Source organism: Ursus americanus, chromosome 9 (assembly GCF_024610735.1).
Source record: "Ursus americanus isolate L20-20 chromosome 9, mUrsAme1.1.p, whole genome shotgun sequence".
NCBI lineage: Eukaryota > Metazoa > Chordata > Mammalia > Carnivora > Ursidae > Ursus > Ursus americanus.
The window spans coordinates 14,413,447-14,430,483 of NC_142135.1; the positions used below are offsets into that span (position 1 = coordinate 14,413,447).

The 17,037-nt window shown below is 43.7% G+C and overlaps 1 protein-coding gene across 14 annotated transcripts in view; it reads left to right on the forward strand.

The window, feature by feature from the left end:
• LRATD2 (LRAT domain containing 2) overlaps nucleotides 1-17,037 on the forward strand; it is a 338,474-nt gene that overhangs the window by 298,218 nt on the left and 23,219 nt on the right. For 13 of the 14 annotated variants that reach the window (XR_015725702.1, XR_015725689.1, XR_015725688.1 and 10 more), the window contains one exon: nucleotides 16,681-16,744. The gene's annotated coding sequence lies outside the window, so the exon portion shown is untranslated. Of the gene's footprint in view, nucleotides 1-13,666; nucleotides 13,723-16,680; nucleotides 16,745-17,037 lie in introns of all 14 variants that reach the window. The other variant, XR_015725691.1, reaches the window with a different exon arrangement.

Genomic DNA, 17,037 nt, shown 5'->3' on the forward strand with positions numbered 1-17,037 from the left:
GCCTCCACATGCTGAGGCTTCTCTCAGAACATATGCTAACTGCTTTTTGATACACAGACCCCAAATGCATTCATCCCATCCCACATGTGTGGTGGCTATCACCGCGAAGCATCCTCCCCTCCCCTTCCTCCCCACGACTCCCTCCTCTCTCCCTTGCATTTCTGTAACAACTTTCAGGCTCTCATTGCTTCCGGATTTCCCCTGCTCCAAACTCTTGTAGGGATAACAGTCTTTCTAAAATGCAAATCTGATCACTGGATATGAAAAAGAGAAAGAGAGGGACCTGGCATGAGAGCTTAAGGAAGGATTAGTCCGAAGCAAAAGAAAATTGATTAGGGACAGGAGGAAGGAGTAAAATAAAGCAGAAGCTGTCTATCAATTAGCCAAAGGGTTCAGAGGGGAAAGAAGAGTTCGGAATCTCGCGCAGTCCGCCTTCTCCTAGGAGGGGGGCAGGTGCCCCTGGGCGCGTCGGTACAGAAGGCTATGCAAGCCTGTGTGCAGGTTCTTGAAAGCTAGTCAAGTGGAGAGCAAAGCAGTCTTGTTACCGTGGCCCAAGAGAAGCCGGACAACCTGATCGGGGACTCCCTGTCGTGCTCCTCCGTTGCTCACAGTGTAGAAATCCGGGGATTTTAGTGTGATGTGGGAGGACTCCCGCTTCTCTCTCTCTCTAGACTTTTCTTCCAAGCTCCTAGCAAATGGTTGCCTTTCCTCAGCTATCTGTCATCTGTATAATGGTGCATGTCTTCTCTCTTCACAGGATTCCCTGTAATTTCTTAACTAGCTAGTAAATTCCTGCTCAACCTCTCAGGGTTAATTCCATATCTGTTCCCTTCTGAGGCCTTCTCTCTGCTCACCTTCCTACCAAGTCTGGGTCAGTTATGGTGCCTGCAGACAGCTTTCATAAAGCCCTGGCACGTCACGGTATGGGTAGAAGTTGTCATCGCGCTGTTTAATCCTCTCCTTGAGTAGAATGTAAACTTCCGGGGGTCGTAAAGGGCTCAGCTTACGTGTGCTGATGAATGAACGGGTTCATCAGGATTGAAAAGTCCAGAGTGATGGAGTTACACAGCATGAGGGTAGGATGGGGAGGTTAGGACACGCAGGGACATACCTCCCCTGCTAACTTATCAGAGGAACAACTCTGGCCCAGAAACAGTTTTGGTGGAGGACTAGGACCATGGCACAAGTGTCCCATCCCTTTTATTACATTTGTGTTTTTTTCAATCAGTACTTTAGTTAGGATGCTTTGAATTGCAGAGGCCAGAAAACTCATCTTATCTAATTTTAGCAAAAACATCTGGCGTTTGGGTAGCTTCAGGAAGGGCTTGATCAAGCACTTGCGATATCAGCAATTAGGCTTCAGTTTCTCCCATCTCCTGGTTGTGTTTTGTTTCATGTTGGCTTCCTGCTCAGGTCCCCTGGCGAAGCATGGGGCAGCTCCGAATGTCTAGCATCTTCACTGGTGGCCCATCTCAGAGAAGAGAAAGCCTGCTGCTCACTTGGCTGTCCCGGTTTACTGCTCCGATCGCGCCATGAACCCATCCCCAAAGTGGTCACTACTGCCAAGTGAATGCGACGTTCTGGTTGACGATGCCCAGCACACACATGTCCATCTCTGTAGGGTACTTCATTCTAAATGCGTGCACAGAAAGTGGAAAACAAAGGCCTCCCTTATAGCGAGGGAAACTTCTAAGAGCGAAGGGGATACTGTTAATAATTAAACCATGGCATAAGCATAGACCGCACTGTCCCAGGCGACTTGGATGTATCATCCCCCAAACCGTAGGAAAGGCAGGACCCTGTGACCCTATACCAGTATGTGTATAAAATCTGTATACACATACATATCACCGTGTGTGTGTATATGTGTACCTCTATATACACGTATATACACATACATACGTGTTATGCATCATTATGAAGTGTTAGAAAATTTTTATTTTCCGTAAGATCACAGAAAGGACTCTGAACTGCTTCAATGAAAACCATTCTTAGTTTTACATCTTTTTCTAACGAGTGGATAACTTCGGGCCAATCTGTTCACTTCTTGGGTCTGTGTTTCTTCATCTTTCGAACACGGGAGCTGTCCTGGGAATTTCTAGCGTTCTCCCTGGCTTCATAGCTCTCTGGGATGACATTATGATTCAAAGGCAGGACTAAACCCAGGCGGATTGGGAGACACTGACTCGAGAGATTTTATCGCACACATACGTATAATGTTGTTGGCTCCCTGTGGCGGATTTGATGTTTTCAAAGCCGTAACAACAGAATGAGTAACAGCAACAACCATGTATCAGTGCGTATTATCCGCCAGGAATAGTCCTGAGCTCTTTATATGTTATTTCATTTGTCCTCACACAACTCAGTGAAAGAAGCATCATAACCCCCCATTTATGGATGAAGCCATCAATTTCATCAGCCACTCAGCCAATAACTGTGTTCTAGGTACTGAGGAAATCGTGATGAGCAGATTTAGCTGAGCTCTCAGACTTCACAGAATTGACATTCTTTGAAAGTAAAGCCGTGAGGAGTTTGCTGAGCTCTGATTCATTGCCGGCTGAAGGGCAAGACCAGCTCCCGGAGGGACGCAGCCGTCTATGGAAGGCCGCGGGCTCTTCGCGGCTCCGTCTCTGTGAGGTCTCAGAGCAGGGTCTGGCACTGGGCCTCTGGTCAGGTTGCTGAGCAGGGCTGGAGGTCAGCAAGGGGACTCGGACATGGGGCGAGGAAAAGTGAACACAAATTGGACCCTGCTGCCCTCCGCTTCTGTCCCTTACCACCTCTAACCATTGATGACCCTCCAAGAACGGTCAAGACTCACTCCCACATCTCAGATCTCCACCTGGTTCTTTTTTTTTTTTTTTTTAAGATTTTATTTATTTATTTATTTGAGAGAGAGAGTGCATGATCAGCAGGGGCGGGGGTGCAGAGGGAGAGGGAGAAGCAGACTCTGTGCTGAGCACGGAGCCCATTTCGGGGCTCGATCCCAGAACCCTGAGATCATGACTGAGCCGAAATCAAGAGTTGGACACTCAACGCATTGAGCCACCCAGGCGCACCCCCCCAACCTGGTTCTTTAAAGGAAGGGAATTCCAAGAAATCCAGCTCTGGTTTTGCTAAATTGACACAGCACAGCAGACCTATAAGGGCAAGGGAGAGATTCGGGTGGTAGTAAGTTAAGAAAGACAGACAATAAGCCAACAATTAAAAAAGAAAACTATCAGATCCCAGCATGTAGACACTGGCGGTGGGATGCCGCGCCAGGGCCACCGGCGGCCACTTCAGACGGGCAGCGCAAAACTTTGCTGTCGATATGTGGAGAAGCAGAGTCAGACCCAGGCAGCGTGGCTCTGGGGCCAATTATTTTTATCTTCCACACAAATTCTGTTCAAACTTGAATGATAATAATAATTTCCTGGGGGCAGAGGCTATGTCTTTAAAAGGCAAATTCTCAGGCATCTCCCGAGAACAACGGGATCAGAATCTCAAAACCACTGGAACTTGTGGTTTTAATAAGCACCTGGGGTGGGATTTAGCAGACCGGTTTAGAGAACACTGAACCAGTGCTTTGCAAAAGAGTAATAAAGTCCTGAAATGGACTGCTCGCCTATTTCTGAAAAGAAGACCAAATTATCCCTGGGTGAGTTTGAACCACCAACCTTTCCGCTAGCAGCCGAATGTGCTAACCGGGTGCACCACAGAGACAACCGTGCAGCTGAGCTACTGGCTTTAGCTCCAACAGGGAAGTCCCCTCTATGTGCCGTTTTGTCTGGAATAAAACACAAGCACCCAGCAGTATGCCACACACACACACACACACACACACACACACACACGCACACACACGCACACACACATGTGCGCGTGCCATCAACTTTTCTGATTTATCATAAAAACTGTGTGGATGCAGAACCAGCAAAGCTTTTTAACTCCTCAAAGGTACTTAAAAAGCCCTGTGTTTAGACATCTCAGCAACTCCCTCATCCACCTGGGAGAGACGTGTGAATGAAAATGTGCTTCATTTATATGGAAAGGCTTTCAGGCTTTAGAAGCACAAGCTGAAAGGCAAAACTTCACCAATAGCAATAGACATTCATCAACATTAATGGAAACATTCGCTTCCCCCAGTGCTGAGGGCTTCCAGGGGGATTAATTGTTTAATATTCACAAAGGACTTTGAAGATGAAAAGACCCACATAAAGGCTGCAAATGAACACTCACTTTGTTTGCTTTTCTTATCCTGGAGTTGAATCTGCGGAGCCACCGGCCTTTGAAGCAGCTCCAAGATTATAATAATGATGACCACCCTTGGACTGGGGAGAACAGAGAGCAGGGAGGAACAATTTACCCTGAGCGGTAATTCTAGTGACTGCAAAAGCAAGGACTTTGGCATCAAACAGAGTCCCGACTCTCCAGCACCTGCCAGCTGTGTGACCTTGGGCAAGTTACTTACCTTCTCTGAGATTCTATCTCCTTAGCTGGAAACATGGTAAAATTATTTCTACCTGGTTATTGTCCAAGTTAGAGGTGTTTAGGGACTTAGGTAGTGCCTGGCATAGTTTCAGTACCCATGCAATTAAAATTATTGTTGCTATTGCCAGTGTTTGGGGGGATATTAGTAACTAAGGTTTCCAAGGTGAGCCAGGCTGACAGGCTAGAAATCTTTTGAATCATTTGTGGGTATGTGTGTGTGTCTAAGAGAAGACTGAGCTGTTATTTACTCAAGATTAAATAACTTTAAACGGTTCTTTATTTCATAGTCGCTTTTTTTTTCTTCTCATATCCCAACTAATCTCTAACATAGCTCTTCTCTCAACTCTCATGTATGTCCCAACTGTAATCTTTAATGTTACTGCAGTGTTCGGCAACGTCGAGAACTTAAGGAGTTCGTTCTGTGAATTGTTGGAGCAGCTCTGCGTGGAATGGAACCCAGTGACGCCCGAAGCTATAAGATACTGGGGGAGGAGGCACTTGTGTTTGAAGCCCAAACCTGTCTCTATCTCATTTAGACATTGGGGATTGTATTCCCACTTTTGCTCCATCAGTAGCACTCCAGGGAATGAGGTGGGAGTTGGCAAGAAGGGAGAGGAGAACAACAATATTTACTCAGCTTTGAATTCTGCTCAGCTTTAGTTCAGGTGGGGATCCACTGAGCTCCACTGCCTGACTTCTACGGACTGTCCGCTCGGGTTGGAGGCTGCTTCTTCAATCATCTCAAGGAAGTAATGACATAGGGATTTTCTTCCATATGTGATCGGCAGATCACACCCGATCACTCTCTGAACGCAATGGTTATGTGCCCATGGATTAGACCATACTTCCGTGGGGAGAAAAAGAGAAAATCAAGGTCCCCCACCAGGTCATCTGCTCAGATTTAGAAAACAGGTGTCTAGAGTGCATTGACTTACAGCACAAGCTACCCTGCTTCTCCAATATGTACAAATTAGGTAACTTGGGAACTTAAAAATTGCAGTGCCAGAGCACGATGCCTGAACGTTTATGGTAGAGTTATGGCTCTTCAGAAATCAAGAAGGAGTTAGGAAATCAGAAGCCAAGAGCTTCTCTCTGTTCTCCTTTGTAGATGACCATGTTATAGGAGGGAAGGGAATGAGAGGGAGGCTTGGAAATCTTTACAAAAACATTCTCCCTCTGAGTCACGTCTAGAAAAAATTAGAAGGCCACAATAATTGGGTTGTTGTGTGTGAGTTTTTTCCCCCCTTATTCAGGAATGATATCAATAATAAATAGCTCACCAAAAGAACTAAGTGTTTGTGATCCAAGAGAAAAGAAATTTTAATTAGGATACAGAAGACCTGAGTTTGAGTACTACCATTAACATTAATTAGCTCTGTGATGTTGGGAAATTCAATTAAACTCTGCTGGCCTTGTTTTTTTGTTTGTTTGCTTTTTTTTTTTTTTAACTTGTAAATTGAGACAGGAAAAGAAGTTTTCACTAGACAACTCACTAAGCTTTCACAGGAATTTCTCTGCACGTGAATATTTTCCTCCAAGGACAAAACACGCAATAGTCACTATTTAGCTTCTCGGTGTCCTTAGTTGGGAGTTCGGGGTATGCTGGACCCTTGTGATCACATGTTGGTGGGGAATGGATCACAGGCAGAGCTCTGGGGGTAGAGATTTGGCTCCAGGGTCCAGGGCTTTATAATACACCTCGTCTTGGTTTGGTAAGGATCGACATCCATGGATATCCAAACGAGTAGTACATAAGTCGTTTTCAGGTACACTTAATCCAGAAATAGTTAGTATGTTCTGTAGGGAGTGCCCGGAGCTCAGCACAGCAACAGCTGAGCATCCAATAACAGCCCCGGAGAAACACTGACCACAGGCTATGTGCAAGGTGTGGGGCCTGGCTCGAAAAAGCAGGAACCAGGCTCCCTGGCTTCAGAGGAGGGTTTTACTAGGAATGTAGAGCTGAAGAGGAGGAAACTAAGGCAGAAGTCCAGGCAGAGAGGGCAAAATGGTAAAGAAAGCTGCCGTCTGATGGGAATTCGGCGCACGTACATTTGATGAAGCAATGATTGGGTCTTGAGCCTTCTGTCTGGGGACCGAAGGTTATAAATGCCTAAGCTGAGAGCACTGTGAGAAGTGAGCTCCCAGACTTCTGCTTTCAGCCAAGATGGAATAACGGGTCCCATTTACCCCCACACCTAAAACAAATGCAAAATTGGACGAAATAGATGAAACAATGATTTTAAGACAGTGGAGATGGATAACGAAGGGCGGTGATTTCTAGGATGTAGGAGACGATTTGGTGAACCGTACAGTTGCCCCAGAGAGAACTTTTCAGGCTTCGGTACGGACGAGGAGAGGAAACATGGGCAAAGCCTGGTAGAATCCTTGAGTTGAAGAAACAGAGTCTGGGGAGACCCGGGTGGCTACATTTTCAAGTGCTGGAGAGAAGAAAGCTGCACAGAGAGGACTTCGCACACCTACAGAGCATCTCCTTTGAATACCCAGCAGAATTCTGAATGTGGGTGAGGCCAAACAGTTGAGGCCAGGGAGAGAGCCATCCAAAAGGATTGGGGGGAACAGTACTTGGTCCTCACACAGAACCGTTAATACTGCCTGCTGTTACGATTATCCCCAGTGTAAGGAGAACCAGTAAGGAGCCTGAAGAAGGGCAGTGATGGGGTCACATTGGGTACAGCATGGTGAACTGATCAAAGGGAGGAAACCCGAATCTCAATAAATGTGAGGGGGCACCTGGGTGGCACAGTTGGCTGGGCATTGGACTCTTGGTTTCGCTTGGGTTGTGATCTCAGAGTCGTGAGAGGGAGTCCCACGTGGTCTCTAGGCTCAGTGTGGAGTCTGCTTAGGCTCCCTCCCTCTGCCCCAACCCCAACTCCCCCGGGTACTCCCCCCCGCAAAATAAATAAATAAAATCTTAAAAAAATAAAAATAAACAAATGCACAAAATAACAAGAGATTATTAACTTTTTAACATTTTATTTTGTTTTGTATTTTTATTTTACTCTTAGCACTAGGTTGATTACATGCACAGTCTCAATCCGATCATGAACTGAGGTCAGAGAAGAAAATAACTTCCTCAAGTTCACACAGTTAATAAGTAGGTGAATCCAGATTCAAATGTAAGTACGAGGTTCCAAAATCCGTACCTGGTCCCGAAATCCTGCTGCTTCCTTTCCCGGCGTTGACTGATTCAGCCCTGAAACTACAGACCAAAGTCTGATATTTGTCCTAAAAGTAAAACTTTGGGAGCAAAGCTCTTGACTTGACACTTGACAATACATAAAAACAATATTAGTATGAAAATTATAACAAAGAGCATTTGTTAAGTATTTAGTATCCATCCAGTGTATGTGCTGTCCCTGCACCCATGCATTTAATGCTCCCATCAAGCAAGAAAGGAGTCTATTTATTTGTGCCTCCGAAGAGTCTGGCTGCTGGAACCCATATATTACCCACGCAGGCATTTCACGGTTCACTGCCCTCATGTCAACCGGCCTCCTGACTTCAATGCAGAAAAGACATTAGCAGCACACCCAAGATTAATGTGGTAAGAAAAGGCGGCCCTGAAAGGAGAATAACATCACAGCTAATAAACAAGCTTCTCTTTAACGACTTCAAGATCTTCATTTAATGTACAAAATGCAGGGGCGACTGGGTGGCTCAGTTGGTTAAGCGTCTGCCTTTGGCTCAGGTCCTGATCGCATGGTCCTGGGATCCAGCTGTGCTCAGCGGGGAGCCTGCTTCTCCCTCTCCCTCTGTCTCTCGCTGTCTCTCTCTCTCAAATAAATAAAGTCTTAAAAAAAATTAATGTATAAAATGCAGAAACCAGAGTGGTTCCCCAATACTAGGGACAGCTGGAGCCTTCACCAGGATAATGTGAACTTTGATACTCTTCTGAGAACTGCGTGATTTAAATACCATGTGCTGGGACTTATTTTTCTGTTTCGTAATCAAGTCCAATGCTTAGCAAAATCTAATAATCCCGTTGGGTGCTGCTTCTCAGGTACGAGCCATTAGGTGTTCTTCGAGTCCACGATTCCCTCGCATCTTTTCTGCCCACAACTATCTACCCGATTCTCCGTTTTGCTGTTTCAAGACAAAAACAGTCATGAATTACGATGTGTTAGCCAGGATGAAGTTTCCCACTTTCCAGTTAAGAGAAGGGACAGTGGACATTACAGTTTCCCATTGACTCAAAAAAGAAACAACAAAATAAGGGTTTCCAGGCAGTGTAGCCACTGACGGGGGTGAGTTTTGACTGACAAAGTGAGAGTCTCCCTATTAAGACTCTTGTTTTATAATCGTATATTTCTCTGTGTGCTGGGGGTGGGGAGGACAGAAACAGGGATGGAGAAGGACAGTATTAGTGCGTATTTTTTCAATCCTAAGAAAGGTCTTGACAGACACTAATAATTGATTACATAATTTTTTTCTCCCTGTCCCTCAGACTCTTTCTCAACACAACTCAACTCTAGAAAACTACCAATTTATTGAGCTGACATTTACAATATATCCTATTGGCCTTCCAGGAACCTGCCTCTGAACTCGAACATTTCAGTGGTAGAGAATCTCTATGTTTAACTACAGCATGCCATGTTTCCAGAGCCTTCTAATTGTTAGATGTTCTTTCTTGTATTAAATGTATTAAATCTACTTTCAGTTTGCATCTACCCATTGGTCCTAATTGTGCTTTCTGGTCTAAATGGAAAAATCACTGTATATTGCTTTATACCCAGGAGATGGCTTTCACAATCCTCTCTGCAGATAGCCTTATTCCATTCAAATCCCTTCTTCTTTTATTCAAAAATGAAGCCTTCCAAGACACAATTATTCATTGAGTTCTGTATTTGGTGGTGGGGGTAAAATAGTGAGGAAGCAAACTTCGTTCTTGTTTTTACAGAACTTCCTACCCAGTAGAGGAGACAAGAAAGTGGCAATTGCAGCAAAGTGTGCTATGCGCTAAGATCGGTGAAGCTCAGAGGGGTATGGAGGTATAAAAGAGGGGCCAAGAAATCCTGAAATCTGGAGCAGGGGCTGCTGAGAGCTTTCAAGATACCGTGAAGCCTGAGCTAACCCCTAGAAGAATGAGCAGGAATAGCAGGAAAGGGGTGGGTGGAAGGCAAGTGTGTAAGTGGAAATCAGAGGTAGAAAGTTATCCAGTAGAAAGAGTCGAATGCCCAAAGGATGGGAAGTACGAATCAGCAAGATCCAGCTATGGTGTGTGTCTGGAGAGGTAAACACATACAGGAACCTGAGGACTTTTAAAACCTTATTAGGGGATTTGGACATCATTCCCCAGGCTGTGGGGTGAACTGCGGCAGGTTCAATGTGAGGACACTGGCATTTAGACAGACCGCCCTCCCGCACGATGGTTACTGCATGGCAGGCCAGGAGCCCGTCGGGAGCCTATTACTTTATGAAGCAAGAGGAGGTGGGTAGATATCAGGACGGTGGCGGGATGGTGACAGGATGGTGCTATCATCTTGTCATCATAATGGTCACTCTCGTCTAATTAAGTTCAGTTTTTCAAAGTTCCTCTGATGCTATAATACTTCAGAGTGAACAAATATTCCAGTTGTGACCTGACCATTGCTGAACGAAGATGGGTTATCCCTTTGCTTGTTTTGGATACTGCAGAAAATGGTCACATTTATTTTTTGACAGCTGAACCACATTGTTTATTAATATTAGGATTGTAATAGGCTAGAACACATTAATCCTTTTGGGGGCTATATAGGCGCATATATTCTTTCCCTGACAATGGTGATTTTTTTTTTTTAGTTCAGGTGCAGAATGTTGCATTTATGTTTGGCATAAGAAATGCGTTTTAAGTTTTTTCCAGTGTTCCAGTGTTCCAAATGCTGAGAACATTTCAGATTTTAGCTCTGATATCCAGATGATAATTCAGATTAAAAAGACTATGGCCTTAAAATCAGACAGACCTTGCTTAATATATGGGCCTGGCTACTTATTAGCATTAGATGCTGAAGAACTCGGCTTTCCTAACTGTAGTTTAGTTTTGTTTTAATGTAATCAAAGATTGTTTATATTATCACATGATATATGACCATATATACATATATGTGTGTGTGTATATATATATTTCTATATATATACAGTAGTGCCCCCTTTCCATGGGGATATGTTCCAAGACCCCCAGCAGAGTCCTGAAATCACGGATAGTACCAAACCCTAAATATACTATGCTTTTTCCTATACATACATACCTATCATCAAGTTTAATTTATAAATTAGGCACACTAAGAGACTAACAACAATAACTAATAATAAAATAGAACCTTTATTATAATATACTGTAATAAAAGTTATGTGATTGTGGTCTCTATCTCGAAATAACTTATTGAACTGTACTGACCCTTCTTGTGACCATGTGAGGTCATAGGATGCCTGCTTGATGAGATGAGGGGAGAATGACTCCTCTATTCCTTTAACTGGGAGAGGTAGCTATTCCCTGTGATTACTGTCTCTGTGTTACCTCTGTGCTTCCTTTTTGGCTTTTCAGTCCTCCCTGATTAATCAGTTCCCTATGTTAAATTCCCTGTGTTAAAACCTGGTGTGGACCTGATTTCCTTACTAGACCCTCTTTTCATCCCAATGTCCTATCGCTGGAAATTTTTATGTTCTTTGGGCTAAATACAAGGCAACCAAGCCAGGTTGTTGATATTTTCTCTCTGAAAACTCTCTCTTAGAACTAAGGCAAAATAGCTACAGAAATATGGCAGAATGCTTTCCAATGTGCACATCCAGCCCCCCAACTTCATAAGCAGAAGTTTATTAGCCTTTGTGGTTTCCTGTCTTGGGTTTTGTTAATGGGACTTTGACTCGACCCAAGAGCAGAAATTAATTGCTATTCAGAAGTTAACTCCATCACAACACATATTGTTTAGCAAAGAATATTTGCTATTTACCAGGAACTCTTTAAGTGCTTTACATGGATAAACTCATTTATCCCCAGTAAACGTATGGGGGAGTTTACAATTGTCGTCATCATCCGCATTATACAATGGGTCACGATGGACATTGTAGAGTTAAAAAATTGCTTTTAGTTTGTTGTAGTGAGTTGAAGGGTAATCCTGCAAAAGATATGTCCATCCAGAACGTGTGAATCTGACCTTATTTGGAAGGACGCTTTTTGTAGATGTAATTGAATTAAAAATCTTGAGATGCCATCATCCTGCATTAAATTGAATGATAAAGTTGCATGGGAAGTGTCCTTATAAATGAAGAAAAATGACCTGATGGAGGAGGCAGAGATTGGAGTGACACGTCTGCAAGCCAAGGGAAGCTGAGGAGTGTGGGTCACGTTCCGAAGCTGGGAGAGAAGTATGGACCAGATTTTCCCTCAGAGCCTCTGGAAGAAACCCATTCTGATGACACTTTGATTTTGGACTTTCGGCCTCCGGACCATGAATTAATACATATCTGTTGTTTTAAGTGACCATGCTTGTGGTAATTTGTTATGGCAGAATGAAACGAATGCATTCACAGAGTTAGCAAGCATCCGAGCTGGGCCTCGAACCCAGCTTGTCTGCCCCAGAGCACAGGTGCTCGACGATAAAGGCACACGACCTTCTGTCCTGCAAAAAGCAGTTGACATGATTTATGCTGAATTCTCTCAGCCGGTGGAGCAGAAGAGGCGAAAGCTATAGGACTTGAGAAAGCTTTTAGAGCTTCTCCCCCAGAACTGGGAACGGAACTGGAGTATGGGTGCCTCAAGGATTAGCCGACAGCACTGCCCCAACCTCCGGTATGGCCACCATCCTCCCTTCCCTTTACAGGTGATAATACCTCTGATGGGGTAGCTTGGCCATGCTGATGTGACAGAATAGGAGGAGTGAGGGCTTTTGGAGCCACCAGGAAAGACTGCCTACCCAAGCTTGGCCACAGAAGCTTGGGGCCCTGAGCCAGGAGCCCATCAGCTGTAGCTAGTGTAAACCCCCTGGACGGTCTGCACTATGAAAGACCTGGGACATCATCCTGGGAGAATGGATGAGGTAGCCTTCTTAATGAGGATTGAGATAGACTTTTCTATCAGCCTAGTGAGTAGGAGCTAGAAGCAGATGCAATTTAATTTGGAGAAATTGATAAACTTATCAGTGTGGCACTGATTGCACTTTGCCGTTATAGGGAGTAAACTTCAGAGCTGATATCCAGATTTCTTTGTTAGTGCATATGACATTTCACCAATGGGCTCCCATGGATGGATGAGAGATCATCATGTCCTCTGGGGAATACTTAAGTCATTGATATTATATATGAAGTGGTTGTGTGCCTGTGTGTGTGTGTGTGTGTGTACCCACAACTCTGAAAATGTACTTTAAAAGGTTCACATCCTTCAGCAAGGCGGGGACCACTAGCCTACATGAATTGAAAGGTGCCTTCCAGTCTTGACATTTTTTGATTCAGTTATTTTGCAATGGAATAGACTAGGAATCTGTACAATTCTTAATATCGAAGTACTGGTGAGGTAAATAGAGGTTAAAAATTCACCTTCTATTCTCACTCTATATTTATTTATTTATTTATTTATTTATTTATTTATTTATTATGTTATGTTAGTCACCATACAGTAAGTACGTCATTAGTTTTTGACGGAGTGTTCCGTGATTCACTGTTTGCGTATAACACCCAGAGCTCCATGCAATACGTGCCCTCCTTCCCACCACCCCTCTGCCCTCTAAACCCCCCACTTTGTTTCCCGGAGTCCATAGTCTCTCATGGTTCATCTCCCCCTCTGACTCCCCCCCTTCATTTTTCCCTTCCTTCTCCTAATGATCTCCCTGCTATTCCTTATGTTCCACAACTAAGTGAAACTACATGATAACCGTCTTTCTCTGCTTCTACTCTCATTCTAGTTGAATAAAGACTATAAAGACATATTCTGCTATTCTATTGTCCCTGTTTTCCACAGCTAAAATATCCCCCCTACTGTATTTCATTGAATTCACACCTTTGTTCTGACCACAGGACTCACAAGTTTTCAAGGTTGTTAGTTCGTTTAATCCTGGATTATAGCTAACAATGGTTAAATTTAGAAATCAGAGATTTTCAGGTTTGTAATATTATTCTTTCAATTAAATAAACAACACACACAGAGTATGAATTCAGGGAGATCTTATGTGCTCACAAAAACTTCATACTTATTTTTATCCCCCAGGATACTGTAAGCAATACTTCCATGAGACTGAAGTCTGTGGGCCATGATGAAGACAGGTAGGGCTCAGAGTTGTGACGGTTTTGTAGGAAAGTGGGGAGAAGAGGAATGGTTGGCATACAGAAGTCTCAAGTTAAAACTTCGAGTAGATGGGTAGATGGATGGGATGTATGTTTGGCAGCAAATAGTGAACACCCATTTAAAAAGGTCAAGGTTAAGGACAAGATTTTCATCCCAGGAAGGATGGAGAAGCAAAGATAGACTAGGTCAGACTCCAGTTCCAGTCCATTCAACTCAACATACAATTCTCAAGACCTTGTATGCTCCATAACTAATGCTCGGCCCTGGGGATACAAAGGTAAATGAGACCCTCTCCCTGTCCTTGTAAAGCTCATGTTCTGGAGACAGAGAGACAGAAAGGGAGAGAACATTATGAACAATTAATTCTCATCCAATTTGATAAGGGCTGCCAGAGAGGTATAAACAAGGCACCAAAGATAGGAAATCAGTGCTTCCGCAGAAGTTAAAGAAAGACTTCTGGAGGGAGTATATTGGTTAGGGACATGCTAGGTGCTATAATTAATAGACCCCAGCTGTATAATAGCCCAAAGTAAGTTTATGTTGGTTCATATAACAGTATCAGTGAGTGAATGGGTCAGCTGGTTGATTCGCCCCTGCTCGTCAGCAGGCAGAAGGGGAAAAAACACACAGATAAGCTAACTCAAGAGATTTTTATGAACCATGCCCGGAAGTGCTAGTGTCAGTAGGAAGTGATATTACATTCCAGGCCCAGGACACATGACGATGCCTACCAACCCGGAAGGCTGAGAAATGTACAGGAGTTGTGTGACCATGAAGAAGAGGAGAGCATGGAGTTTTGCAAACAGCTAGCAGTATCGGAGCAGAATTTTGTAGGATAAGGGCTCACTAGTTAGAAGGACTAAAGGTGCACTCTGATTATATACAGAAATACTCCAAAATTCCGAGCAGGATTGAACATTCTGCACATCCCTTTTCAACTACTTACCACCCACCCCTGCCGCCTCTGAAAAGTTTGTTTTCATAATTGTCTCCAAACACACTGGAGAAAGGACAAAAGTAAAGACTTATTTACGTGCCCCCTGCATTACACGCATTTATAGCAGGATAAATAATCGTGTGGCTGTAGTTTTCCCATGCTATAGTGTATGTTAAAGACAGTCAATCTTTTCTAAGGCTGGAGAATCAGAAAAATTTGGAAACATTTATGCCTTCTTCCATGCAGAGACAAACTAATTTAACTTACTGATTCAATAAGGGTCCATCCAGGAGAACAAAAACCATGCCAAGTAAATTAAATAGAGGGACATTAATACTGGGAATTAGTTACAAGGATGCTGGAAGAGATGAAAGAACAAAAGGGAAGGTGAAAAATGAAATTAGAAACTCTAGGAGGCCACTTCCATCCTGAGGGCTGGAGGGAAAATGGCAGGGAAGGGGGGCGGAGGCCCTACCAGAGCAGGAGCCAGGACAAAACACTGGAAGCTTGAATCACAGTGATTCTGGCAGGAACTGAGCCCAAGGAGGGAGGTATTGGAGAGTGGGAGGGAAGATACTAGAACCACAAAGAGAGAGGGATACCTGGCACCTGTCTCTGCCCTCTCTTCAGCTCCTAGGGATCCCTACTGGCTCTTCTAACACCTCAGTTTTTAGGGATCTGCTTTCCCATGATACAGATGGAGGAAAGACCAGGGAATGGATCTGAAAGCAAACAAACAAGTCACTGGCCACTTGCCTTAATTGTATTCAAAACGGCTCATTTTCCATTTAAGTCAATGATGAAGAGTAATTTTTATTCCCTGCTTTGAGGGTTTTAATGACACTGTTTTGTTGTTGCTCTTGTTGTTTGCTAAGTGGTGGAAGCTTTAGCAAGCTAGGTTAATAGAAAAACAGAACATGGAATTTTTTTCTTTATAGGCTCTGCAAGTAGGTTAGGAAAAGAATAGAACGTTAAGCTTTGGAAACAAAATAACCATTTGATTTCTTCACTCTGTATTTGAAGATTCTAGCTGATGTAATTGAAAAATGAAAATAATTAGATTGGCTTATATTTCCATAGTCCTTTATGACAATGGATTGAACAGTTCCGGGTGTCTCAAAACATTTTCACAATCATTTCATTGTCAGATACTCGCTATCCCTTTGAAAATTAGTAGATCCAGAAAAGATTCCTTTTTTATAGGAGAGGGAAAGGCCTGGGGAGAGTAAGTGCTTTGCACAAGGTCTCAGTTTTGGATGCTGACATATCAGGAATGAGAGCTGTTAACCTTAAAAAATAAAGTTGTCGGTTATTTCACCAGCAAAAATGGGTTTATTTGAGAATAGCAGAGAATTGTAATTTGACAAAGCAAGCTACAGCACGTCAGGTAAACAAAGGAGAAGAAAGGGGGAAGCCCGAGGGGCTGTTGTAAAGAAAAAGCCCATTGGAATTAAATGGGATTCCAAGATATGGTAGCTTCTCATTGGCTGAGTTGTGACTGTCTCTCATTGGCTGGGCTGTCGCTGGGGGTGAAGGAAAACCTTTCTTTCTCCTTCTGGGATAGTCAAATAGTATTTGCTTGCAAGGTGAGTCTTCCTGTTAAGTCTGCAATTTGACAAGGAGCGGTAGGGTGTGAGAGCTCCCCCTGCTGGCTTCCCGCTCTATATTAGTGAGGTTTTCCTTGATTCATGTTCACAGATCCTAGCTCTCTAAATTTGAATACTTGCACTCTTTGCACTAAACTGGTGGCTGGGGCCCTGTGGAGAGCTTCCTTATTTTTCTTGGGTCATTCTTATCCACATTTAGTAAACACCCTCTTCCCTTGATACGCTGGGGAAACCCTGGTAATAGCTCTCAGATTCTTAAGTCCTCTCACCCCAGGACCATGCAACTGATAATGGAACTAGATACTCTCCCAAACAGACCCTGTATTAGTTTCCTAACTAGGGCTTCTGTACAACTGGGTGGCTAAAAATAACATAAATTTATTGTTTCACAGGTTTAGAGGCTAGAAGACTGAAATCAAGATGTTGGCAGGACCGTGGCCCCCCTGAAGCTTGCAGGTGAGAATTCTTCCTTGCTTCTTCTAGCTTGTTGTGGTTGCAGGAAATCCTTGCAATTCCTGGGCTTATAGCTGCAACAGTCAATCAGTGCCTCCATCTTCTCTTGTCCTTCTCCCCAGTGCATGTGTCTGTATGTCCAAATTTCTCTCTTCTTATAAGGACACCAGTTTTATTGAATTTACAACCCACCCTAATTCAACATAACTTTACCTTGACTGTATCTACAAAACCTTTATTTCTAACTAAGGTTCCATTCACAAGTTCTGAGCAGACATAAATCTTGGAGAGGCACT